Consider the following 27,656-nt stretch of genomic DNA (forward strand, 5'->3'; position numbering starts at 1 on the left):
CATCTCACTTCTCAAGATTCTTCACAATTGTCTTTATCATAGCAAGTACTGTGGTAGAGTTTTACTACATTATAACCTCCTCCTTACAGAAGATAAAAATGTCAAAAAAAGAAACGCATAGAATTGAAAGGACTTTTCCAAGGTTGCATGGCTTGTAAGTGGCAGAGATAGAAGTCTGTCTAATGCAATCCAGCTTATCCATCTCAAGAAGAAAGACATGCCAAGGAGGATGGTTATTGAATTATCACTAATGTGAACCCTTGTAATTACTCTCATCATTTTCTTTAGGCTCGTCCCGTAGGGCATTCTTAAGCATTATTAGATTGTGATTATAAATGGATTTGGCCAGGCATTTCTCTCTTGCTCTGTGGCAGCTTTTTCTCTAGAGGGCTTGGCCTCCGGAGGAACCATCTTTCCTAACTTTGTTTGCTGGAGATGAAGCTCTGGGAGCACGACTTCCCTTCCCAGCATCCGTGCTTCCCTCATCTGCAAAGTCAACTGATGAGGCTCAATGAACTTTCAGGGAAGAAGGCACAGAGGCTGATTCCACACAGCCTGAGATCAGTGTGCAAGTGACTAAGTAGCCATTGTCGTATTCAGTGAGTGAATGAATGAAGGAATGAATGAATGGGTGGATAAAAGACTAGATCATTAACACATCCTAGATGAGTATTTTGAAGAAGCTAGCCTAGAATGTGAAAGCCAGTGTCCTCGTAGCTCACCCCGTTTTGGACACTGGTGGTTGAAAATATACCTTTCTTTCTTCTCCCTTTTTGGATGCCATGTTCCTAAGAATTGTTTTCCTCTCCAAATAAATAGTATTTATTAAATTGCAATTTAGTTCATATTATCAACCAGTGCTGCAGCTTTTGAATTTCTTTTTTCAAAGCAACTTTCCTTGTATTCCCTTTCTCTTCCCCCAGTTTTATTGTGATATAATCAGCAAATAAAACTGTATATATTTAAAGTATACCATGTGATGATTTGATATATGTATAAATTGTGAAGTAATCACCATAGTCAAGTTAATTAACACATCCATTACTTCACATAGTTACTCTGTGTGTGTGGGCGTGTGCGTGTGTAAGAAAGCTTAAGATCTACTCTCTTTGCAAATTCCAAGTATGTAATACAATATTATTAACTATAGTCACCATGTTGTCCTTTAACTCTTCAAAATTTATTTCTTTTATAACTGAAAGTTTGTACCCTTTGACCGACATCTCCATATTTCCCTCATCCCTCAGGCCCTGGCAACCACCATCCTATTCTCTGTTCCTATGAATTTGATTTTTTTTTTAAGATTTCACATATAAGTAACACCATACAGTATTTGTTTTTCTCTCTCTGATTTATTTCATTTATGAATATTTAAATTATATCCAGAAGCATGGAAACTGGGCATTTTAATGAGCGAGCACAGCCTTGACACAAATAAATGCATTGTTTTGGTTATGCTTTTTGAAATAAGAGAAAAGAGATTTTGTGTCTCCTGACCAGGACCCTTGAGTTTGGCAGTGTGGGTGAGAAGACCTCTGAGGCCCTTTCTTGTAGAGCTGAATGGTCACAACCCAGGGCTGTGCTTTTCAGCCGATGGGGAGTAACGTCTGTGTCCTGCAGTGCCCCTTGTCTGTTGGAGTGATATTGCTGTGTCCGGGGAGGGGTGCTTCCCAGAAAAAGCTCACCATTTATACTGTCAAAGATTGCACAAGCAAAAAGGAGAACTTATCTTGGAGGACTTAATCCCAGGAATTAGAAGACATTTACTGGAGGTGATAAAGAACGCAGCTGGTGGCCCATGACCCCAGATTTGGGTAAAGCAGGACTTTTCCCTGTTCCTTTGAACCCTGTCCTTTTATACTGGATGATTGACCTTTTGTGATGTTGGTCATTTTAAGGCTGCATGATGATGTGAATAGGGCAGGGGGATTCTTCAGCTGGTACCTACCAAGGTGGACATACTGGTGTTAGAATATCAAATGCTTCCACACTATTTCATGAACGGTCCTGCCCCAAGCCCCGCAGGTGCCCACACACCACCAGGACTCCTGGGTGACTTGTCATCTGCAGGAGTCATGCCAGCTTTGTTGGGGAGTGGAACCTCTAGGATCCTGCTCCAGGGACATGGCCAGTGTCCTTTCATACTGGTCAGCACTGTCTGTTCAATATGTTCCGTGTCATCTCTGATCAAGGACGTGTGAACAGTTGCCAAAACATACCTGGTTCCAGTCCCACTTCCACTATTTAATAGCCTCGGGACCTCAGGTTACCTCCCCGAGTCTTTCCTCCTTTGTATACCGGGCATATTAATAATTATTCCAACATCAAGGGGTTGTTCTCAGGACTCACTGATGAGAAAAATAAATGCCAAGAGTAACAGTTTTCTGGCATATTGTGGTTCTGAAAGAAATGGTAGCTTTTAAACTGTATGACAAATTCCTCCTGAGAAGAGAAGTCTTCACTCATGAGCTCCTGTGTATGAAACGTCTGCAACTCATTCCGTCTTCAGCCTTCTGTTTGAGGAAGGGAGGATCGGTGGAAGATGGCGGGAGAGGAAACACCAAACAGGTGCGAGGATCACAGGGCACTTGAATCTTGAGAAATGCAGACACTGAGCACTTTTTCTTCCCCTCCAATCGGCCCCGTCACTCAAAGGGGCAAAGCAGATGTCATGTTTGCAGACAGTCCTGTTCACTTTTAAGACTCAGTTTATTTCCTGTGGATTTGGAACAAAGTGAAAAATCAGTTAAATGAACAGCTTTAGGAGGCAGAGTGAAGGCAGCTGAGAAAGGACAGAACTCCACAGGGCTCTTAGACATTTTTCAGGAAGCTCTGAAGTTTACTCAGCCTGGAATTCTGAAAAAAGGATTAGTTAGGCAGTAGTTTACCTTCGACTGTTACGAGATGGACTTTAGCCAAAACAGACTGTCAAACCCAGGAGAAAAGTTGGGGGAAGGGATTATGTTTAGTGTCCTGAGAGTGCTTTAATATTCCCATGAGAGTTGTGTTAGTTACTGGCTCTCTGTACTGGTGGGGTAAATTGTAGAATTTATAACACCCTTCAATTTCACCCTGTTTGTTGATTCATTCTTGCATTAAATTACAGTTCAGCAAGTACAGTATCTAGATTTAAGGTAGCTGGGCCAGGAATCTAATACAAGCTGAGAAATGTAGACCCCAGTAATTATCAGTTCTTGGTGGCCTTTGCCCATGTTGAATAGTGCTGACCTGTAACTGGTAGGATATTACAGAAGTCGGAGTATGTGACTTCTGAGGCCAGACCATAAAGACACTGGAGCTTCTGCCTTACTCCCTCTGGGATCCTTTGCTCTGGGTGGATCCAGCCTCGTCAGCGCCCTTCTAAGCTTCATCTCCGCAGATGTGGGTGGGTACCCTCAACCATGGGCGCCGTCTTCTTCGCTTCCCCTCCCCTGTTCTGGAGCCTGACGATTAGGAGCTCTGTCTTAGGTTCACACTCTGTCTCTTCTCCTGACTGTGGATTCTGAATAAATTGATGGCCCTCTCTGAGCCCACTGGTAAATGAAAAGGATACTGTATATTCATCAGGTTGTTGTGAGAGTCAGGGTGATGATGTATAGACGACATTGGCTCTTGGTATAAAGAAGATGTATCTAAGTGGCTGTAAGTACATTACTAATTTTCTGAAGATTCTGTGTTCAAGTTTTGGGGGAAAAAATGTTCTTTCCAGACCTGAGTCTTCTCTTTCAAAAAAGGAATAAAAACCTCCGCAAACAAAAGCCGGGGCCCCACTTTAGGGGTGTTGAGTCCCCAGTTCCTGTTGCCTCTAGCTGGAAGTTAGGACAAGTCCTCCTGTTTACATCGGTCACTGCTTTCCTGCTTTTGATTTAAGACCTTCCAAGTTGTATATTGCTGCCAGCAGCAGGTGCCTGGGTGATCTGAGTACTTTCTTAAGTGAGGACCTCGTGATGCTTAGTGCTGATTAAGGGAAGATACATGAAGAAGTGTTAGAACGGGTTAATCAACTGGGAACCCTTTTCATGTAAATGCCAAGGTCTTTTGAAGGAGGGCATGGTAGGGAAATTAAGCGGTGCCAAGCTCATCGAGAAATGAACTCCTTAGTGTGCATTGACTGTCTCTAAAGAGCCAGGCAGGGCACAGATCATATTCCGCTGTGTTCCTAATGGGCAGGATCCCTTTTTCCATGCTTATCCCTCTCTGTTCCTTCCTTCTTCTCTGTCATTAAGGGTAGAGCCCCTCCTGGTAAAAACGAAGCCAATGAAAGTTAGATTGTCTAGTGTCTCACACACCGCGCCTACCTGGAGCTACGGGCGGAGCCTGCTGATGTGTGAGACACTAACCTAGGTCGTCACTGAGTCTCTGCACTTAACCCCCCACACAGTCCCCATTCTGTGGACGAGGAGATGAATCCCAGGGAAGTTAAGCCACACAACCACAGTCAGCACTCACCATTTGAACAGGCAGAGCTGAAACGTGACCCTCGTCTGTTCCCTGTGGCTGCTCTGACAAATTCCTACCAGCTTAAGTGGTTTAAAACAACACACACTGATTCTCCAACAGTTCTGGGGTTCACAGGTCTGATACGAGTCTGACGGAGCGAAAATCAAGACATCGGCAAGAGCGGTTCCTTCCGCAGGCTTTAGGGGAGAATCTGTTTCTTGCCATCTTCCAGGCTGTAAATGCAGCTGGCATTTCTTGGCCCATGGCCACATCCCTCCAGTCTCTGCTTCTGTCTTCACATCTCCATCTCTGACCCTCTAAGACCCCCTTATAGACCCTTGAGATGGCATTGGCACACCTGAGTAATTCAGGATCACCTCAGTACTTCAAGATTGTTCACTTTATCACATACACAAAGTCCTTTTTGCTATGCATGCATCATATTCATTGGTTCTGGGGATTAGGACGGGGGCACCTTTGGCGGGGGCATCATTCAGCTTTATACACTCTTTCCAGTTTCACAGTCAGGAGGGGATGCTCACACCCACCTGGGGGCTTTGGGTCTGCATCTCCCCTCCAAGAACAGATACCTGTCCTGGGCTTTGGCCAAGAGTCAGGATCCTGCAATCAAGATCTGACACCCTTTAGTTGCAAACTCCCAGGTCCAGGGGATGTACTTGGCCTGTGTTGGATGTGCGACCCCTGGAGGTGTGGTATCTCGCACATGTGGAAAGCATGTTAGGCTGACGATAGCAGGCGGTGCTTCCTCCTTCTGTTCTCATCACAATTATGACATTTTCTTTTCTGTTCCAAAAAAGTTTCAACTATCTTTATCACATTGTCACCAAGGAGTTCTCAGGCTTGTCTTTCCCGGACTTGGGTTTGTAGTGGGCCATGAGCCAAACAGGTCAGAAAGAACAGGCTTCAGAAAGTTGGATCCACTTGTCTGCTTGTCTTTATTTATCTATTTGGATTTTCTTGGTCCGTTTCCCCACTAGTTTAAAAGACGCAATGAGAACTCTTCAGCATTTAGATTTTTCATTCTGTTTTATTTACTTGTCTGTTGCCCTCTCGGCTCCCAGACCAGCACACATGCCTCCGGTCACCCGGGAGAAATTTGCGTTGTTAGATCTGTGGTTGGTCTGTTGTTTTCCTTTCTCCACTCAGCTACCCCCAGAGTTTCTCTGTGGTTTGTGGTGGGCTCACAGCTCCTGACCTCAGGACTCTCACCAATCTAGGCGAGAGTGGTTTGCTTGGAACAGCCGACACCCTTGAGTTCCTTGTGACATCTGGGTCACCCTTGTAAACGGGTCTGACAAGAAATGCTGATTGCCTCCTTGGGTTTTGGAAATTTTGTTTGTTGGTGCTTCCAGGTCATCTTCAAAATCCCACATTCCTTACTGGATTTAGTTATGAACTCCCTTGGTAGGAGGAGAAAGATCATTATCAACAAGTTCAGGAGGGAAATCATGCAATAAAGCCAGCCCAAGGTAGGCTAACTTAAAACGAAGTCATTCCTGATGTATTTCTGCGTGTGTGTATGTGATGGATGGCAGGCGAAAGACAATCCAGGAAAGATTTCAGTCTCCAGAAATTAACATCAAGAAAATTTCTCAGATTGAGGAAGTATTACTCCGATTTGGTGTCAAATTGGTGTTGGCCTTTTCTTCCAAGTTATCTGGTTTAATCTCCGCAATAATTGTAGGGTGGGTTCAGTTGTTCCCATTTGATAGATCAGGATACTGAGGCCAAAAGCAGTGAATTGGTTTGCCTAGAATCACAGAGGCAGGAGCCTTTTTCATCTAAGAGCCAAAGGCAGCTCTGTCACTGGACCCTGCCCTTTTGCCTCACCCCTCCCTGTTCCAAACCTGATATCCACCAGCATCAGTGTCCCGGGGGAGTTTGTTGGAAATGCATAACCTCAGGCCTACCCCAAGCCAGCTGAGTCAGAATCTGCATTTTCATAAAATCTCCCGGATGACTTGTGAGCACATTGTAATTTAAGAAGAGCTATTCACCTTCCCCCCACCTCCAGCTGAGCTGAGTATACAGTCTTTGAGCGTTTCCTGTGCACTGAGCCTCTGGTGAGGCGGCAGAGGCAGTGAGACCCAGCCCCTGTCATGGGAAACTCAGCCTCGGGCAGCAGACCACCAACCCTGTGGGAATGGCGGCGTAGTAATAACAGGAGTCACAGGGCGTTCGGAGAACACCGAGGAGGGGCAGTTTACCAGGAGGACTATCTGTTGTGCTTATTCCTGTCCTGAGTGGGAGGCAGTCACTGACTGTGGTTGAGAACAGCAGCTCTGGATTCTCATTGTCTGGTTTCAAGTCCTGGTTCTGCTACTCCCCAGCTGTGTGATGTGGGTCAAGTTAGTTAACCTCTCTGAGCCTTAGTTTCTGTATCAGTTTCTATATCTGCATAACATTTCTATATCTACACGGGAGTACTATTATGGTTTTAGGGGAAGTCATAGTAGTACCTGCTTATTGTGCAGATCAAGTGAGATGATGCTTATGAGGGACCCAACACAGTGGCTGACACTCAACTTAAGAAATGTTAGTTATTATTGAAGACTGAGTATGCAACAAAGAACAATAACAACAGAAGGCGTGGAAGGTGTTTGCAGCAGAGGGGACCAGATGAGCAAAAGCTTTCCAAATACAGGAGCACAACTGAGTGTGACATCTGGGAAACACACTGGAATATTTTCATTGCATAAAGGGGTATTTCTCAAACACCTGCTGTGTGCCAAGCACTATTCCAAGCCCAGAGGGTATGAAGGTCAATTTACAAAAACAGTTCCTACACCTGGAGGCCTCACAATCAAGGACCAGAAAACCACTGGTCGTCTGACTTCATCCATGTTTACTACAAAGCTACTCATTTCCCTCTAAGTACCTCTTTAGCTGCATCCCACCAATTTTGGTGTATTGTACTTTCATTCTCAATCATTCAAAATATGTCCCAAGTGATTTCTTCTTTGACCCTCACATGTTTATTGCAGCATTTACTCATCTGTTTTCAGCACCCAGCCAGCACTCACTGAATGCCTGCTCTGCACCAGGCGGTGGCCTAGGGACAGCTTCTGATCTCAAGGAGTTTGTAGCCCAAAGAGGCATCCAATCATCTAGATGGGGAGACAGACATGAACTTCCCCTTTTACATAGGATACAAGAAGTCTCTGTTGCAAATCTCTCAACTCCAGCTTCTCTGACTCCCAAGGTATTTTTCACTGTTTGATTATAGCCTGTGAAGCCAAGCCTGTCCTGGTAACCACTGAATTCCCAGCTTCTAGCACAGCGACCTGCATATGGTTGGTACTTACTACAGTGTTTGCTCAACAAAGTTGTCGTTTGGCTCTCATACATTTTGTCTCAGTCCTTTCGGTTATTTTCTAAACCCATCTGACTTTGATTAATTTCTCTAATACTCAGTTAAGATATCTGAAAATCTTGTTTGTGAGCACAGTGAAGCTGTCCCTCCTCTTTCTAACTGTCCTGCAAAATGGTGTGTTTGTATGGGATTGTTCAGACCCCGGTGCCCCAAGACTTGTGTCTGTTTCCTTTACCACCGTTGAGTCAGAGAAGCCCTTCTCTCCCGCTGCCTTCTGTCCATTGTGGGCTGGGATGTATGTTTGGGCCTCTGCCCAGATCGTGCTTGGAGTGGCACCAGCTGCACGGGGTACGTGAAATATTTGCTCACAGTGATCCAGAAGTGGCAGCCTGAGTAGGATCAGCTGGTGCTCCAGGATGAAAATCAGTTCACCGTCTTTGCTGAAAAGTCACCACGTTCCTCCCGCTGTCAGCAGTTTAGGGGGTGCCATATTGTTTTCAGTCTTCCGGCCCTAGCTTGTTTCGAAATGTAGCCGGGTGTCATTAAACAGCGCCACGTTCCTGCCAGAAAGAGCTGTTTCCTTGGGGGAGGGGCCGCCCCCTTCCCCAGCCAGCATGGCCTTTCAGTCAGCATATCCAAACTTGGCAAGTCCTGATTACTCAGGGGGCCTGACCCAAGATGCCCACTCCTCCAGCCCCACTTGGCAGACATTCCTATTCTGTTGAAGGAGGGGAATTGGTTGTTCTGGGGAGATGTCTCTCCTGGGAGTGGGTTTGGAGGATCACAGCTGTTTCTGTCCCAGCCAATTACCTGCTTCTCCAGAAATTGCATCCTCTTCTGGTGATGTTCCTTCCTTCCTCATCCGTTTACCTCATCATGTGTGCAGTGTAAAGGGGTGGGTTCAAGAGCCATGCTGCCACTTTGGATTCCTGGCTCCCCTACGTTACCTCTGATAACCTTGGACAAGTTGCTTGAGTCTGTTTAAGTCCCAACTTCCTCATCTGCAAAATGGGTGCAAGACTAGTACCTCCCCCCTGAGCTTGTGAGGATTCAGTGAGGTGGTGTCTGCGGGGTGCTCAGCATAACATCGAGAGCATGGTAAACACTGCACGGAGATCTCATCTCTCACCACTGTTGTTCACATAAAGGTGTATTGGGCTGCCTCTGGCAGAGTTCTTAAAGAATTCACCTTCACGAAAGCAAACTTTTGCAAGTTGTGCCTCCCAGACATAGATATCTGCTCACCGAGATCTAGATCTAGTAAGGGCTGGATCACAGCAAAGGAGGGTGTTCATCTTCATTGTGGCCAAGGAGGGACTGACAAAGAGAAACCAGAGGCAAAAATAATCACCTCTGTAGGAGAAGCCATCCCACTATGCCAGCCCTGCCCGGGGATGGTGGAGCCACAGGGAGTGATGGAGAAATTACATGGAGGTAGAGCGTTACCTGACTTGGGTGCCAGTGGCTTGTAAGGAGTGAGGGGTGGCCGGGCATCCTGATGAAGTGAAAGGGTGACAGGACTATGACTCGAACCAAGAACCCATCCCTGCGGGAATCCAGCTGGAGAGGTGGAAGTCTGCGTGGAAAGGTCAGCAGAGCGAAGGCACATGGCGTCCTGATGGTTCCAAAGAGCAGCTGGGAAGTGAGCCCTCTGGTCAGAGCAGCTGGGAAGCGAGCCCTCTGGTCAGGCGCCCTGCAGCCTGAACTAGGCTGGGAGGACCATTTGCAGGGAGCCTCTCAGAGGCATTTAGGAAACTCTTGGAATGAGGGCTTGGGTTTCCTCAGGAATGCAACCCTGAGGGATAAATTGGGAGTTCGGGATCCGCAGGTACTAACTACTGTATGTTCAATAGGTAAACAGCAAGGTTCTGCTGTGCGGCACAGAGAGCTATGTTCAATACCTTGTAATAGCCTATGATAAAGAATACAAACACCAGAGGCTTTGCTGTACACCAGAAACTAACACAGCACTAAACTGACTCTACTTCAATTTTTAAACATTTTAAAAATAAATAAATCTAAACTTAGGGGGAAAAAAAAGAGTGCAACCCTAAGAGCATCTTAGCAGGCATAAGAAGCGCCTGGAGAGATCACAAAACACTGATTCTTGGGCCCTGTGCTCAGAGATTCTGATTCAGAAGGGGCCATGAATTTGCACCTCTAGCAGGCTTCTGGGGGATGCTCAGCTGCCCGTCCCGGGCAGGACACTGTGTTGTGCTGGAGCACGCTCTGGCCCCCGCAGCCCCCCGGAATGTACCTGCACAGGCTGCCAGAGGGGTGGCCGTGGTGCTGGGGCTTCGCTGACGCAGCTGTGGCGGTCTCTCCTGCCTGATGTGCCTCCCCCGTTGGTCCTGCTGGTCTTTCTGCTCTCTCCTCTTCCTGTCCTGCGCGGAGCTGTCTTTGCTGGTCACCAGAGGCGATTTTGTTGGTGTCGATCAGACCTTCACCTTTCCAGTCCTTGTCATCCCAAGCTCTTCCATATGGATACCCTGTGTGGCTCAGAGGTCACACGTGTGCGCACACACATGTCTCCTGACAGTTTATGGGCTGGGCGCTCCCTAGGGGGGCTCCACGTGCCGGGTGCAGGAGATGAGGCAGACCTTGCCCTCGGCTCTTTCCAAGCTACTCTTAAAAGGCTCTTTCTCAGGCTGTCCTAAGGAGGATTCCATCAAGGAAATTTGAATCACCCAGGACTGGCAGAAAGCCCTGCCCATCTTCATCCCTCTCCGATATTTGTGTCCTTATGAAAATAGGCAGAGGCCTCATGAGTGAGCTGTCTCCAGACTCTCGGAGGAGGAATCCAGTTAATCAGGTTTGTTAGAGCTGTTTGGAAAATGGGAGTGAACAGACCCAGAACAAGGGCCTGGCAAAGTCTCCTGTGAGGCAGTACGTGGAGTCTGGTGCTCATGTGTGTGGGATTCAGTTTTCTTAATTGTCATATAATATACATAATATAATATGCATCATTTTAACCACTTGTAAGTGTGTGAATTGGTGGCATTAACTGCACTCACAGTTTTGTGTAACTACTAACTATAAGTAAAAGCATTTTCATCACCCCAAATAACTCTGTACTCATTCAGCAGTAACTCTTCCCCACAGCCCCTGGTAACACCTGTTCTACGTGATGCTTCTGTGACTTGGCCTCTTCTAGGTATGTCATGTAAGGGGAGTCACACAGTATCTGTCCTTTGTGTTCTACCTCACCCACTACAAGGTTTTCAGGGTCTATGGCTATTGTAGCATATATCCAAACTGCATTCCTTTTTATGGCTGAGTAATATTCCACTGTGCGTATAGACCACATTTTGTTCATCTATTCTCCTTTTGGTGGATGCTCGGATTACCTCCACCTTTCGGCGACTAACCGAATAATGTGGCTGTTAGCATTAGTGTACTAGTATCTGTTTGAGTCTCTAATTTCAGTTCTTCTGGATATACAGTGAAATTGCTAGGTCATATGGTAGTTGTAGATTTAACTTTTTGGGAAACTGCCAAGCTGTTTTCCACAGCCGTTGTACCATTTTACATTCCCAGCAGCTGTGTACTGTCCACGTCCTCACCAACACTTGTTACTTTCTGTTTTTGTTTGTTTGCTGTGTAATAATAGCCATCCTAGTGGATTTGAAGTGAAGTGATAATTGGGATTCTGTTTTGCATTTCAGTGCTGACTAATGACGTTGAGCATCTTTTCACGTGCTTACTGACCGTTTGTCTGTCTCCTTTGGAGAAAGTGATGTCCATCTTGACACCTTTTTATTTTTGCTACATTCTAGCATAGCGAGTTTCTACTATGCTCATTTCCTCTAGTACTGTTTAGAATTTGAAGTAAGAAGAAAACAGTAATTGAAATGGATGTTTGTTATTTACATCAGGGGGGTTGGTATTAAATACCCTTGTGCTTTTTCATTAGCTGTTTTATATTCTTATGTGTTTTACTAGGTAATTGTAATTCTTGGCTTTGGGATTTTGTAGCTTGCTTTTTTGGTTTATTTTTTAGGCAGACAAGTATGGGCAGTATGATTCTGAAGCCACTGGGTCATAGGATAGAAACAGTTGAAGGAGAATGAAATTGTAAGCAAACCAAAAACATGACAGATGAGTCAGAAAGAAAAACAAAATCCTTTAGAGCTTTCTAATCTCCAAATAGTTTTTCTTTATAATTTTCTGAGGTTATGAAATTAACTCAGTAGATTGGTGTGCAGTTCATCACACTAATTGCTGAGCAGTTTAATTATCGGGCGCATTTTATGCTTTTGTGAAATGCTCATTTCACAGCTTCCTGGTAGGTCCTTCTGTAGAATGGGAAAATGAGTATTCACACCAGAATTAGGTGCTGACCCAGACAGGCTTTCTAACCAAAGAGAAAGAATTCCATGACCCGCTATGACAGTCCACAGACAGGAAATTGTAGCAGTGCTGGTGGTGTGAGAGTGAACTTGTTTCCATTCAATTTTTTCTTTAATTGAGGTATAGTCAGTTTACAACGTTGTGTTAATTTCTGCTGTACAGCATAGTGATTCAGATATATATATATATATTCCTTTTCATATTCTTTTTCATTGTAGGCTATTACAAGATATTGAATATAGTTCCCTGGGCTACACAATAGGATCTTGTTGTTTATCTGTTTTTTATATAGTTGTATCTGCAAATCCTGAACTCCCAATTTATCCCTCCATCCCCTGTTTTCTCCCTGGAAGCCATAAGTTTGTTTTCAATGTCTATGAGTCTGTTTCTGTTTTGTAAATAAGTTCATTTGTGTCATTTTTTACGATTCCACACCTAAATGGTATATGATGTTTTTCTTTCTCTTTCTGTCTTACTTCAGTTAGTATGACAATCTCCAGGTCCATGCATGTTGCCGCACATGGCATTATGTTATTCTTTTTTATGGCTGAGTAGTATTCCATTTTATATATATGTATATTTTATGTGTGTACATATATGTACACATACATACTTCTTCTTTATCCAGTCAGCTGTTGATGGATATTTAGATTGCTTCCATGTCTTGGCTACTGTAAATAGTGCTGCTGTGACATAAGGGTGCATGTATCTTTATGAATTAGAGTTTTCTCTAGGTATATGCCTAGGAGTGGGATTGCTGGATCATAATGTAAGCCTGTTTTTAGTTTTTTAAGGAATCTCCATGCTGTTTTCCCTAGTGGCTGCACTGATTTACATTCCCACCAGCCGTGTAGGAGGGTTCCCTTTTCTCCACAGCCTCTCCAGCATTTATTGTTTGTGGACATTTTAATGATGACCATTCTGAACAGTGTGAGGTGACACCTCATTGTAGTTTTGATTTGCATGTCTCTGATAGTTAGCAATATTGAGCATTTTTTCATGTGCCTATCGGCTGTTTGTATGTTTTCGTTGCAGACATGTTTGTTTAGGTCTTCTGCCCAGTTTTGGATTGGGCTGCTTGTTTTTTTGTTACTGAGTTGTATGAGCTATTTGTGTATTCTGGAAATTAAGCCCTTGACAGTCCCATCGTTTGCAAAGATTTTCCCCCATTCTGTAGGTTGTCTTTTCATTTTGCTTATAGTTTCATCTGCTGTTCTAAAGCTTATGGTTTAATTAAGTCTCATTTGTTTATTTTTGTTTTTATTTCTATCGCCTTGATAGACTGCCCTAGAGAACATTGCTACTGTTTATGTCAGAGAATATTTTGCCTGTGTTTTCTTCTAGAAGGTTTATAGTGCCTTGTCTTATGTTTCCATCCTACTTTCGTCATAAGAATGAAAACAAGCACCAGAAGTTCCACATTTGGTCCAAAGAGGCTTTCTTTCCTCTTTCTGCCTTTTCTTATGTTGTTGTTATTTTTCTTAAAGAGTCACAGGGCAGGCTCAGACTCTAGGCTCTGGCAAACAGTGAGATTTTTCAGTATTGCAAATAGTGAGTGGAAGGGTTAAGAGGAAGTCGTGGAAGGGCTTCTTGGAGGTGATGGATGAGTCCTCCATGAGCGTTTCCTGTGTGTTCGGGGAAGCTGTCACAGACTGTGATGCCGTGTGGAGTTGGGGGTCACAGTCCTCCCCCCACTTCCTTTTCTCCTTCTTTCTTCTCTTCTTCCTTCTCACCCAGTCACCTACCAAGATTTATCCGCACACCAGACACATAGTAGTGAACAAGGAAGTAAACATAAACAGAGTCTTTGGTAAAGTAGTAAAAGTCAGCTGAAGGCCCATACTCACTCGCATCCTGAGACTGTACCAACCCGGACTAGATCAGGAGACAGAAACTACCCAGTGATTTAAACAGGGAAAGTTTAAGGTAAATATGTATTAACGACATCACCAGATTGGCGGCCACTAAGGGAATACAGATTTGGGAGCAGCCACTACCCCGAGGGCTGAGGCAGCACCCAAGGAAGGAACAAATCAGGAGGAGGGGCCCCCTCACCCCAGGACTGGGGTCAGCCGGCCGAGGTCCATTGGATGGCACAGAAAGTTTTCGGTGAGGTCCCGTGCAGGGAAGGCTCTCTGTGGAAGGTGCCCTACCATGGGAGTCACTGGCCAGTGGGGGTGGTGTGCTGGGAAGTTGCCCTGAGAGGCTGGGGATGAGGTAAGCCGCCCACAGGGAGGTGCCATCTCAGAGACAAGAGACTCCTCCAGCGTCCCTTCAGCGCCCTCTACTGGAGATGCCCAACACGGTGTCCTGGGGTGGGGGAACCAGTCCTCCATCTCAAGCCCAGCAGTGATAGCTGGGTTTGGTGCTTCTGTTGAAGGCTGGTACAGATGCTGATAAGTGCAGTAGGGAAATAAGTAGAGTGGGGAGGATAGGAATGTTAGCTGTGCCGTTTTATAGAGGATGTACGAGGAAGGTGATGTTTGAGCAGGGATCTGAGGAAGTAATAGGCATTCCAGAAGGAGAGCATGGCAGGTGCAAAGGCCCTGAGGTCAGAGCTGGCGTGGCATGTTTGCAGAGCAGCAGGGCAGCAGCTACAGCACAGTGGAGCCGCAGGAAGAGGTGAGATGGTGCCTAAGCATCTGCATCGGGCCAGAGCACGCATGTTCAAAGACCAGACTCCTCCTGCAGAGACTCCAGCAGAGACGCATCATGGACTGACTTACTCCTCGGAAGAATCCCCGTGGCTGCTGGGCTGAGGGTCGACGGTGAGGGGCGGGGGTGGTGAGGACTGAAGCAGGACACCAGAGATGCATGAGGGTGGCCTGGGTGTGAGGTAGCAGTGGCAGTGGCGAGAGGGGGTCAGAGGCCAGCTGTCGTTGGAGAGGAGCTTCTTTCATGGATTGGAAGTGGAACAGAGAGAAGGGGAGGAATCCAGGAGGTTTGAAAGGTCTTGGCCTTGAGTGACTGAATGAAAGTATTTGCCACCAAAACCTGTTCAAAGAACCTCAGTGTACAACATAAATACATGTTCAAAAGTGGTTCCCACTCACTCTGGAGTGATAAGAGAGTTTTAGAAATAGATAGCGGTAATGATTGCCCCGTCACTGAATTGTGCACTGTAAAATGGTTAAAATGGCAAATTGTGTTATTTATATTGCCACGATTTACAAATCTAAAAAAAAGAAGAGGAAGAATTATTTCAGAAGTTACGCTGTCTCCCTCTCAGGGCATTTCATCCAGGGGTTGATAGTGTGCATGTGTCCCTTCACTGGTGATGCGCTCAGTCAGCACAGTGTCGGCCGAATCCTCTGTCTTCCTCTTTGTAGGTGATAAATGCTTTGGAGGAGATTTTGCCTCCCCCCACAAAAGTTGGTGCCCATTATCACCACCATGGCTCCTACCAGCTCATTCTAGGCTTTTAACAGTGGGACTTAGGCATGTTTTTAGCCCGTTTCCCAGATGCAAAACTGTTGGCTGAAAAAATGCACAGCCTAGAAGTTGAGAGTTATATTTTATTTGGCAAGTTTTCTGAGGACTTCCCTCAGAAAAGCCCGGGAGACAGCCTCTGAGATAGCTCTGAGGGACTGCTCCAAAGAGGTAGGGGAGGAGCCAGGATATATAAGATTTTTTGCAACAAAACCAGGTAGTCAGAGCATCAAATGGTTGCTGTTAATTAAAGAAAACCAGGTATCTCAAGTTAAGGAATTTAGCACTTTTCTCTGTATGGGAAGATGCACATATCTGGGCTCACTGGAATCATTCCTTTGATGTGCACCTTAGCCCTCTAGGGCCAGTGTCCTGTTCTGTCCCATCCTGAGTCCCCTCTGGGTGCACCGCTGTGGTGGCTGCAGAGGCTGAGGGCTTGGCAGCGGGCAGCCCGCGTGTCTCCACCCTGAGTTCCCTCAGGGCTCACCACCTGGTGGCTGAAATGGGATGGCTCGATGGCTGCAGCATCTTGTGTTTACTGCTGCCGCAGGCAGCATTTTTCATTCATAAAACCAAAGTGCAGTGAAATTAGGTAACTTGCTTTAGGTCTCACAGATAGGGAGTGGCTGGATTGTAAACTCCTGAGGATGGGGTCTTCGACACCAGCGTTTGTCCCAAGCACCAAGCACAGGGCCTGCACCTATATCAGGCACTCTCGGTGGTTCTGCGTTACAGGCTTAAGACAGAGCCTGAATATACCTGTGCGACGCCACACCTCATGTTTTCCCTCTCCGACTGTTGCCTCTGGCTCCTGGTCTGAAACTAATTAACATGACCCATCCCGGAGATTCCAGGAAAGTCCAGCTGTTCCCAAGCATGGGATGAACTGTCCCACGGCCCCGCCCAGGACAACGACATCAGTGGCTGCAGACAGACAGCTGACCTCTGTCGCTCCGAGTCGCATCCCTACCCCCTCTAAAACAAGGGGGCAGCGGGGTGCTTTGTCCTTCACATTAGCTGAAGTTGTGTGATGCTGTGTTCATGGGAAAGTGCTGTTACTATTTTTAGACGGGTGGTGGTTCTCACTTATTCATAGCTCGGCGTTCGTGGGTGGGACGTCGGGCTACAATAGAGTGCAGGTGCCGCTCCTTGTTTCCCGCTACTCGCTGGATGGTGTTTATTAAAAAGGAAATCACAGTGGTGTGTCTGGAGCTGAAGTCTGAACAAATAACCCAAAGCGAGGAGTCCCAGGAAGGTGGGCAGCAGGCGACAAAGAAAAGCAAAAACAAGTTTGAGCTAATTGGGATCAGCCCGTATTTTGCATGTGAATTATGAACAGGGAACTCGGCTGCAAAATAATGATTGTATTCAACCTTTGTCCGCCTCCTGCATGCGCTCTGGCAGACGAGCCGGAATTTGAATGGAACACATTTTACCCAGGCCTTCAACGGAATTTGAAAATGGGATTCTGACAGCCTGTGGTTGAAATGAGATCCTTTCAAAGTGTTTAAAACTGCCCATGGATGGGTTGGTGTCTGCACACATATCTCCCTTTACTTTTTCCTGTCCCTTGAAAAAAGCCATTCCAGGTTCTCTGAAAAGAAGGGCTGGGGACCTTAATTCACGACGAGTTCTGAGTCCTGATAAGCATTGAAATCTATATTTCCATGTCTCCTATAACTTCTGTGACCAGTTCCTTAAAAGACCATATGTGACGCACACACATATGCACATGCCATAGAAAAATGCAGTTCCTGGAACGTGCATTGTTCTGGATTATGTGGTACCCCCAAGAGACCGTGCTTCCTGTCACATGAGTCTCCAACAAGTCTGTTCCCTCATTCAGCAGCTGTTCACAGCAGAGTACAAAGATAAATTGAATGTCACCCTTGCCTGTAAGCACTCATGGTCTTGAGAGGGAGACAGACTCGTCTACAACTAAGTCGGATGCTGAGCTCACGTGCTGTAGTGAGTCTAGGAGCGGAACGGGAGAGATCGTTGCCTTCAGCTCTGATGGGGTGTTAGGGAAGACTTCACGGAGGTGGCCATGTTCCCCAGGCACCAGAAAGATCAGTGGATTTTTCTTCCAGTTAGAGAAGGGAGGAAGAGGGCTTTCCAGTAAGAGGCATGGATATGAACCAGCTCAGGGAACCTGAGTACATGTGACACGTCCAGGGAACCTCAGGGTATCAGGGTCCTGCTGGGAGAGGAGGCGCAGGTGGGGCTGGAAAGGTGGATAAGCCACACTGCCGCATCCCAGCCCTCACCTGCGTCGGGAGGAGCCATCCCAGCTTCAGAGAAGAGGGAGGGACATGCTCTCCCTCCATCAAATACGGTCCTATTTTTGGAGGTGTCTGCTTTTAAAAATACATCTCCTCCTCTTGCCTCCCTGACTCCTTGTCTCTCTCCTGCCAGATCGGCAAACTGAAAGATACAACAACTGTGTTCCGCCCTCTCTGGTAACAGCACAAAACAAAAACATTTCGTGGGTTTGCCACTTAGGAGTGTTTTGACTATTCACAGCAAAGCTTTTGAGAGTCTCAGGGTGTTGTCCCCCTGTCCCCCTGCCATGGAGTTCTTTGGCAGCTTTTTGATGAGTAAACCTGGGCCTGACTTTTGCCCCAAAGTGGTGTTGTTTTGTGGCTTGTCTACTCCAAGAATTAAGATACCCAGACTCGTTCCTCGTCTCTTGTTCAAACAGAGAAGTCACTGTGGCACCCACCGGCGGGGTCAGGGACATACACAAGTCCTGAGATCACTTGCACCTTCTGCAACCTCGGAGGGCCTGGCTGATAGCCCCCCTACCTCCCGGCCTGCTCCAGTGAGGACGAGACGTTCTTCCTCATGGATAGGACACGGGCTTTAGCGTCGGCACTCACACCGGGAGTAGGCGCCCATCGAATGAGGGCGTTATTATAATAATCACCAGCATCATTTCCGCAGCAGGTGTTTTTTTTCTCCTCCTCTCTGCCTTTCGTTTCCTTCAGTCAGTGGAACATTGGCATTTGGTCCAGTACTTTCTACTGAGCCGTGACTGGACGTGCACCCCCCTTTGTCCTGGTCTTATTGGGCGTTGGGGGATGGTCTCATGGCAGCCTTGAGGAGTCTGAGTCCGTCCGCGTCGAGGTCAGGGGGTCGCCATCTCGGCCCTCAGCCCTGGACCACATGAGGACACTCATTCCTTTCCTCATTTACTTTTTGCCGGAGGACCCAGCTGTGTCCTACACATGCTCTTGGGCCCCTAGGAGAACATGACAGCTAATTTGGAAAACCTTAATCCGGCTTCCAGTCTGACATGATATGGGAAGTGAAGAGGGCAGTGGAAAAGCAGAGTTTGGACTGGTGACTTCAAAGAAATGACCCTGCACTCTGAACACCCCTCCTCCGGGCCATCTGTAGGAGCAGGCTGCGTGTGAGACGATTGGGGTGGGTGCCAGCAGTGCACGTGGTCTGCTTGGCTCTCCGTGGACAGGAAGCCCATTAGTCAAGACCCTGGCTTCCGGGGCCAGGTCTCCCTGGGTTGAGTCCAGGCTCTGATATTTGCTAACCGTGTAACCTGTGGCAGCTCACACCTCCTGTTCCTCAGTTTTCTCCTCTGTAAAATGGGAGTCCCAGGACTTACTGTGAGAATTAAATATGATGGCACACAAACAGTGCCTGACGAATAATACTTTGGAAATCTGATCATATTATCTCCTTAACTCCAAGAGTGCGTGCTCCGCTAATTGTCATCTTTGCAGATGGGAGAGATTCAGAGTCAGCATGGATGTTGACCTCACCAAACCCCATTTTTATGCAGAGTGTGTTTGTGTGTGTGTGTGTGTGTTTTCAAATTTCACATGAGGTTTGAAGGTAGATTTGAAGAAAATGAGGAATGCTGGGAATGAAGATGGGGTTAGGGAAGACTCAGTGAGTGTCTTGTAAGGATCACGGTTTCTGGGTTTCAACCCCAGTCATGGTCCATGGTACTGCACCCCACTTGCGCCCCACTTCCCTTAGCCTTCCCGCGTGGACACTTTCCAACAGGACTTTCTGCAAGGATGGAAATGTTCTGTATCCTCATAGCCACATGCAGCTACTGAACACTTGAAATCTGGCAAATGTGACCGAGGGATTGAATTTTTAATTTAAGTAACATAAATAGCCCCATGTGGCTGGTGGTTGTCATGTTGGACAGCACCTTTGAGACAATGAAAATAAAGACATAGAAAGACACTATACCTGCCCGAAAGGGGCTCCTGATCATACTGGGAGCCCGTCATTTACACAGACAGTCCGAGTGTGTGCTTGATGACTGTTACCATGGAGACGAGGATGAGGTGCTAAGAAAGCAGGACAAAGTAGTACCTAATTTTGCCAGAGTCGTCAAGCATAATTTCACAAGAGTCTAGCACAGCAAGCTGGCCTCTCCCTAAGGACCTCCTGTAGGGGAAGCATCATCATTTTGTACTAAGCACCTTTTAGGGAACAGTTACTAGACAAACACTTTCCAGAGATGCCGTCACATTTGACCTTCATCATTGCTGTTACCGCCCATTCCGCAGATGGGAAGCCTGAGATTCAAACCGGTGACTCTCCCCGCCAAGCCACACAGCTTAGGTGACAGTTAAATCAAGGTTTGCCTGACTCCCAGGCTGCACCAGGCAGCCTGTGTCGATTTGCCCCCTAGGCCCTCTGCCTTCTTGGTGGGATTCCTTTCCATATTCTGATGATTGGCAGCCTCTGATCCGCCTCCATCCATCCAACTCCGACTGAAGCCACGTCTCAGGTAACTGGCTCAGCACTCGGCAAGGAATTAGGTCACAGCAAGACCACAGATGAATAAATACGCTGGCATTTCCCTAACGCTGGACCTCAGTGTGATTGATGCGTCTGTTGTTGACGAGGGTGTCACATGTTCATGCTCTGATCCTGGTCTCAGGATGACTGTGAGGCTGGGGCCAAGTCATTTCACAACTCGGGTGAGTGTTCCAGGCTTCTCAGAAGACCAACGCAATAGAAATTCAAGGTATGAAATTCAAGGTGTGGTCTCAGAGTCATTTTATTTAACAACTTCTACGCTGTGTTTTCTGAACATGTAAAGTGAGAACGTCACTCACTCATCCAAGGTTTGCTGGTTGCTTGAAAAGAAGATTTCTCTTGAGAAGCCATATGACCGAGCGTGTTGATTTTCTGAGCCCTGCACCAGCTCTGCCCTGTTCGTTGAAGGGGCGCCGTCTTCCCTGGCTTGTAAGCCTCCGGCAACTCGTCTTAATTCCGGCCCAGCTTTTCCAAAATACACCCACGTTTACCCAGCAGTGTGCAGTTCCCCACAAGGTGGCATTTGACAGGGATACAGGGCCCCTGCCTTGGCAGGCAATCTGTTTGATTCATTCTGAATCTTACTTCACATCTCTGGCTCTTTTGGAGGATTGACAGGTCTGGATTAAACCAATGAGCTCAGTCTACTGGTGGGATATTATACCTGGACAGGACTGATGGAGATTGCAGTATCTCCTAAAATTATCTCTTCTCCATGTGCCCCATTGGGCAACACCCGTATGCCTCCAACCCATCTCGTTTCTGAAAATGAAATATTAAGGCCCAGAAAGGGGTGCTGCTGTGACCACTAATGTTAGCTGCTTGCTCTGTACAAAGCCTTGCATTCAGCACTTTACATAGATCATTCCGTCCTTACAAGTCTTTGAGTGGAGTGTATGATTATCTTTGTCTGAAGGATGAGGAAACCAAAGCTCCGAGGCTGGGGGCAGACAGCTCCTGTTCACGTAGCTAGTAGACGATGGAAGCGGGGAATCGCTCACGCTCGGGCTGATTGGGGAGCGTGTTCTCCCAGCCAGGGTGGAGGGCTGTCCCCGTCCAGTGCAGCCAGCTGGTGGCAGAGGCGGGGTCTAGACTGAGGTTATCCTTTTGTGCCGTCGGTGGCCCCATGGAAGGGGAGGGGCGGGAGAAGGACCTGGGGGACCGGGCGGGTGCAGAACGTGGTTTCCTCCAGCTCTGCCCTTCCTGCTTTAGCTGAAAATAGAGGCTCTGGATTGAAGCTCCAAAGCAGTAACCAGAAGCCAGCAGGCTGCATCTTTTTAAGTCTAATCACGTGTCCTTGTTGTAAATATCTGTGGAACACAGCGACAGGCGCCACCCAGTAGGAGCGCCATACGTGCCTTTTCTCAGGCGTAGAAATGAGCTAATGATGTGACCAGTGTTCCCGGAACGTCGAGTCCCTGTCCAGCTCCTGGGGTCCTACAGCCTGGGGCAGTGCTCTCCTCACCTGGGGCTCCTCCTCTCCAGCCCTTCTGGCTGGTGAAGTCTGTTGGGGTCTCTTCTCTGCCAAGACGAGACACTCACAACATTCTTCTCACACCATCTCTGGAGACTGGTGGCCAGGATAGGGGGCACCAAAAAGGACTTGTCTTCCTCGGCTCTAGAAGCTGAAGGCCACATGCATTCATCCATGAATCTCTTGGCTCATTCATTCACTGATTGATTCATTAAGCTATATGTCCTTTGGATGTTATGCAGACAGTGTAGCTGGAATAATATAGCAAACAAGTCAAAACAACTTGCCTTAAGGTGACCCATAGAAGGAAGAAGACAATCGCAAGTAAACAAGTCCATATGCAAGACAAAGAGACTGTGATGAATGCAATAATGGAATTAAACTGGCTTTGGTAGCAAATGGAGGGGAGAAGGAATGGCGGGGAGGACCTCTTTAAGGAGGTGATATTTGAGCTGAAAGCCAGGGAATGAAACAGAGCTGCAATTGGAAGGGTTGATTGAGAGGCAACATTCCAGACAAGGTGAACAGAAGTGCAAAGGCCCTGTAGCAGGAAAGCACTTGGGCTCCTTGTGGGCACAAGGGAATGTGGGATGGGAGAGAGCAGCAGATACTAGTGAGGATTTTATTCTAAAGAAATAAAGAAAGCCACTGTCGGGTTTTAAACAGCAGAGTGACAGGATCCAGGGACAGTTTTCAAAAGATCTTTCTGGCAGCCTTAGGAGCATGGCTTCAGGGAGTGACAGAAGTGTGCAGATGGCTGAGAGCATGACCTCAGGGCCAGGCTGGGGACGGGACAGGCACAATGACTGTCCACACTCCCTGCCCTTCTGGGCAGTTCTTTTTCAGCTGTAGCCTTCTTGAAAACAGAACTTCCCAAGCTAGCAGACTGCATTCTAAAGCCAAACAAACGCTATCATTTCTGAGAGGTAAATCAAAACAGGGAAAGGATGACACGTTCACCACAATTGAAGTGTTTATCAGGCGCTTTGGAACCCATGGCTTGTTCCAAAGCCCACGTGTCTGGGACTTCCTTAGTGTTTGCCAGTAACTGGGCACTCGGCTATCAACAGAATTATTTTGGAAATTCTGCATCTCGCTTTGCAAAACTTGTGAGGACGGGAAAGGGGAGCTGTGTTTTAGACCTCAGAGATACACAGCCTACGTTGCTTCCTACCAGCAGTGGTCCGTCAGTCTTCCTCCACCCTCTCAACCCTACCTCACCAGGACAGAGACCACATTCATTTTAAGAAGTTCTTTTATTTTATCACCTGCTGTTACCAAGGTATAGATGACATAGCCCTCTGAGAAGCTGTGAGTTAGAAACTACTGCTTTTGTGTGCACCTACTTAAAACATATTTATCTTTTTCCCCTTTATCTAAAAGCCATTATTTAGTATTTTACAAAGACATAAATGTTATCTTCTGAATAAAAATAATAGTGGTGATGAAGATGATGATAATGGTGGTGATGGTGGTGGCGATGCTGGTCAGTGATGGCGATGATAATTATGGTGATGGTGATGGTGTGATGAATGTGACAATGATCTTGACGATGATGATGAATATGTTGGTGATGGTGGTGATGACGGTAATAATGACAGTGATGGTCAGATACCAGTGGGTAATAACATGCACTGAGCACTTGCTTTGTTCTGTTCATGGCTCTTTAGATGTAATAGCTTTGAATCCTCACACCAACACCGTAAAGTGATCACTGTTTCTATTCTCATTTTACGTATAAACTGAGGCAGAGGATCTGAGCTCAAGAATATGGTTCTGAAGCCTGCTGTCTCAACCACTTCCAGACCATCGTGAACTCTTCGTCTTTTTCTTTTGGAAAGAAATGGCTGGGGCTGGTACCTTTGGTAGCAGATGTACATCGTCACCTCCATTTGTTAATTTTCTTCTCCTGACCTTCTAGCCTTCACCTTCACCCTGTCCTTCCTCTTCATGCCCTCCTCACGCCGCTGTGCCCCGTCTGAATTACTCCATTAGATTTTGCTTCTTGTTTTCATTTCTCTTCCCATGATCGCTGCCTCTGCAGTCAGGCTTTGCTCAGGGTATGTGAGCTTTCCAGTGGATGCTTGGTGCTCCCTCTCCATTTCCCTTCTTTTCTTGGAGCACTGTTTTTCCACAGCCTCCAGCTGCTCCCTGTAGGGCTACCCTTTCCCGTGGACTAGGGGAGAGCCTGGAGGTCACCACTGTTGTCCTGGGGCAGTGCTGCCAGCATTTGTATTCCGCAGCACTCCAGAGAGTCTCAGTACTCTCCTAGGTTGGGAAGGAAAAGTCATCCAAACTGCTGGATAATTGAATTCAAGAGTGATGGACCGAAAATTATTAATGCATTTCCTTCTCTCTACCAGCTTAAGAAGATTCCATCTTTACTCCACCTCCCAGAAGCAAGCTCCATTAACACTTCGGTTTCTTTCTTTCCAGTCTTTCTTTTCTACACTCTGTTTTTTTATTGTTGTTGTTGTGTTGTTGCTGTGCATTTTCCAAGATCATCATCGTACTATATATGCAGTTTTAAAGTATTTTTGACATTTTTACAGTAATACAAAGGCTTAATATAAGGGTTTTTATGAATATAAGATGCAGCTGACTGTAAGATGTGCTGTTATTTTATGTTCCACTCAGAAAGGGAAAAACATTGTCAACTAAACCACGATCCAAAGATTTCATCTCTCTCAGAGCTTATTATTTCTTATCTATTTTAAAATGGATCTTTGGACTTATTTAGACAGAATTTATCATTTATTGGATGGCCATTTCCAGGCCTTTCTGCAAACACTGAATTAAGTCACAGTACTGAATCATTGTATAAACTTTTTGAAGACATTTTAAGTGTCAGTTAAACTCAACATGGATAGCACCAACAGCGGACTTACTTTCACTGAAATGTGGAACATTCCTGCTATGACTAAGTTTGTGGGAAAAAACTTGTATAATACAGGTGGCCACGTGAAAAGATGCTCAACATTGCTAATTATCAGGAAAATGAAAATCAAAAGTATAATGAGGTCTTACCTCACACCAGTCAGAATGCCCATTATTAAAAAGTCCACAAACAATAAATGCTGGAGAGGGTGTGGAGAAAAGGGAACCTTCCTACACTGTTGGTGGAAATGTAATTTGGTGCAGCCACTATGAAAGACAGTATGGAGTATCCTTAAAAAACTAAAAATAGACTTACCATATAATCTAGCAATACTACTCCTGGGCATATATCTGGAGAAAACTCTAATTCAAAAAGGTATATGCACCCCAGTGTTCATAGCAGCACTATTTACAAGAGCCAAGACACAGAAGCAACCTAAATGTCTGTCAACAGATGACTGGATAAACAAGTTGTGGTGTGTGTGCACGCGCGCGCGCACACACACACACACAATGGAATACTACTCAGTCAAAAAAAAGAATGAAATAATACTATTTGCAACAACATGGATGGACCTAGAGATGATCATACTAAGTGAAATAAGTCAGAGAAAGACAGATATCCTATGGTATCACTTATATGTGGAATTTCAAACAATGACACGAACGAACTCATTTCCAGAACAGAAAGAGACTCACAGACATAGAAAATAAACATATGATTACCAAAGGGAACAGGGGAGGAGGGATAAATTAGGAGTTCGGGATGAACAGATACACTCTAATATATATAAAACAGATAAACAACAAAGTCTTACTGTATAGCCCAGGGAACAATAGTCAATATATTATAATAAGCTATAATGAAAAGTATGAGAAAGAATATATACATGTATACCTGAATCACTGTGCCATACTGCAGAAACTAACACAGCATTGTGAATCAGCTATACTTCAGTAAAACAAAAAGTCTAACAATGGGTGCAAAATGGGCCACCGTTTATGATGGCTGCACAGTAGCGGGGAGCAGGTGCTAGGCTGTACTTGACTGGACATTTAGATTCCAGCGGGCTTCTTCAGAGCTCTACTCACCGCGTGTGGAGAACTGTGCAGTTCAAGAAGCCATGGTGTGGTGAGTGGGACAGACCTGGGCTGGTGGAGAGGGGCCAGGGGGCCAGGCTTTGAGGAGGAGATGCATTCTGACACACCACAGCAGAGGTGGGGGGGGTGCCCCCACCTCCCAGCTGCACTTTGTATGAGCTCCTTTCGGGAGACAGTGAGATCACTCTTTACCAAAGCAAGGGTCTGCGAATGAGAGCTGGGAGGGGCTTGAATGGGCCATTGTGAGGTTAGTGGGCATGAGACTGGGAGCCCTGGGACCTAGGGAGGTAGAGAAGAGAGCTGCTATTTGTAGGTGCCCTGAATCTTTTACAAAGACATCAGTACTGTCTTCTAAACAGAGGTAACGATGGTGATAATGGCGGAGGTAAGGGAGGTGGTGATGATGTTATCAGTGGGCTGGGTGTACAGGGCACTTACTTTGCACCGTGCAAGGTTCATAGCTCTACACCTGCAACAACATATCAGACCCTCAGTATAGTCCTGTACAGGCAGGGGACATTGCTTTCCCCATGTTGCATGCAAATGCCACAACCATACAGTACTCACAACTGGTAGATATTATAATCCCCCTTTTATAGATGGGGGCGCTGAGGCTCAGAGAGGGTAAGCTCAAGTTCACAGACATAAAGGGGGGGGCACGTCAAGCCCTGAGTCCTTCTGTGCGCCCAATGAGCCCGCAGCTCTCCTGTCTCCTCGCCGGAGCTGAAAGGTAAAGAATGAGCCATCTGTGGCTCTACCTGGCTTTTCTGCATCCAGGAGCCCCCCGGGAAGCTGGTGAGAAAGTTCTTACCTGTCTGGAGATGCTGTGAGGTAGTAGGTATGAGCACAGAGTCTGGAGCCGGGCATGTGAGCTTAAGCAAACTAGTCCATCTCTCTGAGCCTCCGCGTCCTCATCTCCAAAGTGGAAATAAAGAAGATTGAATGTTCAAAGCATTGATAACACCTCCGTGGTGCTCAGAAGAGAGCCTGGCATTTGTAGGCACCCGATCAGTGGTTGCCAGTGTTGCCAGAACTTTATCTGCTCGTGGACAATGGCTTTAGGAGGCGGGGAGCCTGGTGAGACATCTGGAAGCAAGCCTCCTGAAATCTCCATCACAGCCCGTTAGTGGTTCCAAAATCCACTCCACCCTTGAGCTTAATGACCCCCGTCTTCAATCCCAAGGGCTCCCGAGGGTATTCGTGATTGGAGGTGCCCATGCTTCTCCGTACTGTCCAGCCAATGCCTCTTGAAAAGCCTGAGGTCACACTCACAGCCTGGTGACCCTGCATGGAGTAAGTCACATTCCCCTTCTGCGGCTGGTCCGGGGCGAGGGGGCCCTGTGGATCAGTCTGGACCGGAGCAGCTGGAGGAAGATAAAATCAGCTCCTGGACGGTACACGTGGCAGCAGTGATTACAGCCAAAGAGAAGCTAAATTGTAGAGGCTTGTGCTGTCTCCAAGGAATACACTAATTGAGAAATAACATCCATACAAAATAATTCAATACTAGTATGTAAAACTAAAAACAATAACCAAGTGTGACTGGCTGTCTGGAATTAAGCAAAGTAAGATGAAGTGTCTTTTGCTCCCCGGCGTTGCCAGCGCAGGAGCGTGAGGACGACAGCAATTCTCCGTCTTCCCACCGCCTCACCTCTGAGGGGCAGGTGCCACCTTTGGCTGCAGGAGTTCTCGGTTCTCGGCTGAGAAGTTTCAGCAGCTTTCAGCACCTTGCTCTGAATGTTTCTTTGGGCAGTAGCTGGTGGGAAGTAGACTCAGTGAAGACTGTTTTTAGGGGCACAAGGAGGGCTGGCTGTGGAGCGCACAGCCCTGCGGTGTGCTGGTGGTGTGCTG

At 46.6% G+C, this 27,656-nt stretch overlaps 1 protein-coding gene and 1 long non-coding RNA gene across 3 annotated transcripts in view; one reads left to right on the top strand and one right to left on the bottom strand.

The window, feature by feature from the left end:
* Positions 1-27,656, top strand: part of WWOX (WW domain containing oxidoreductase) — an 897,467-nt gene that overhangs the window by 513,751 nt on the left and 356,060 nt on the right. The gene's annotated exons all lie outside the window — the stretch shown is intronic.
* On the bottom strand, positions 1,333-25,969 carry LOC140698191 (uncharacterized). Its single transcript, XR_012075803.1, has 2 exons — positions 25,797-25,969; positions 1,333-2,716 (listed from the first exon to the last, which is right to left on the bottom strand). It is a non-coding gene; the product is annotated as an uncharacterized lncRNA (long non-coding RNA).

Source organism: Vicugna pacos, chromosome 9 (assembly GCF_048564905.1).
Source record: "Vicugna pacos chromosome 9, VicPac4, whole genome shotgun sequence".
Taxonomy (NCBI): domain Eukaryota; kingdom Metazoa; phylum Chordata; class Mammalia; order Artiodactyla; family Camelidae; genus Vicugna; species Vicugna pacos.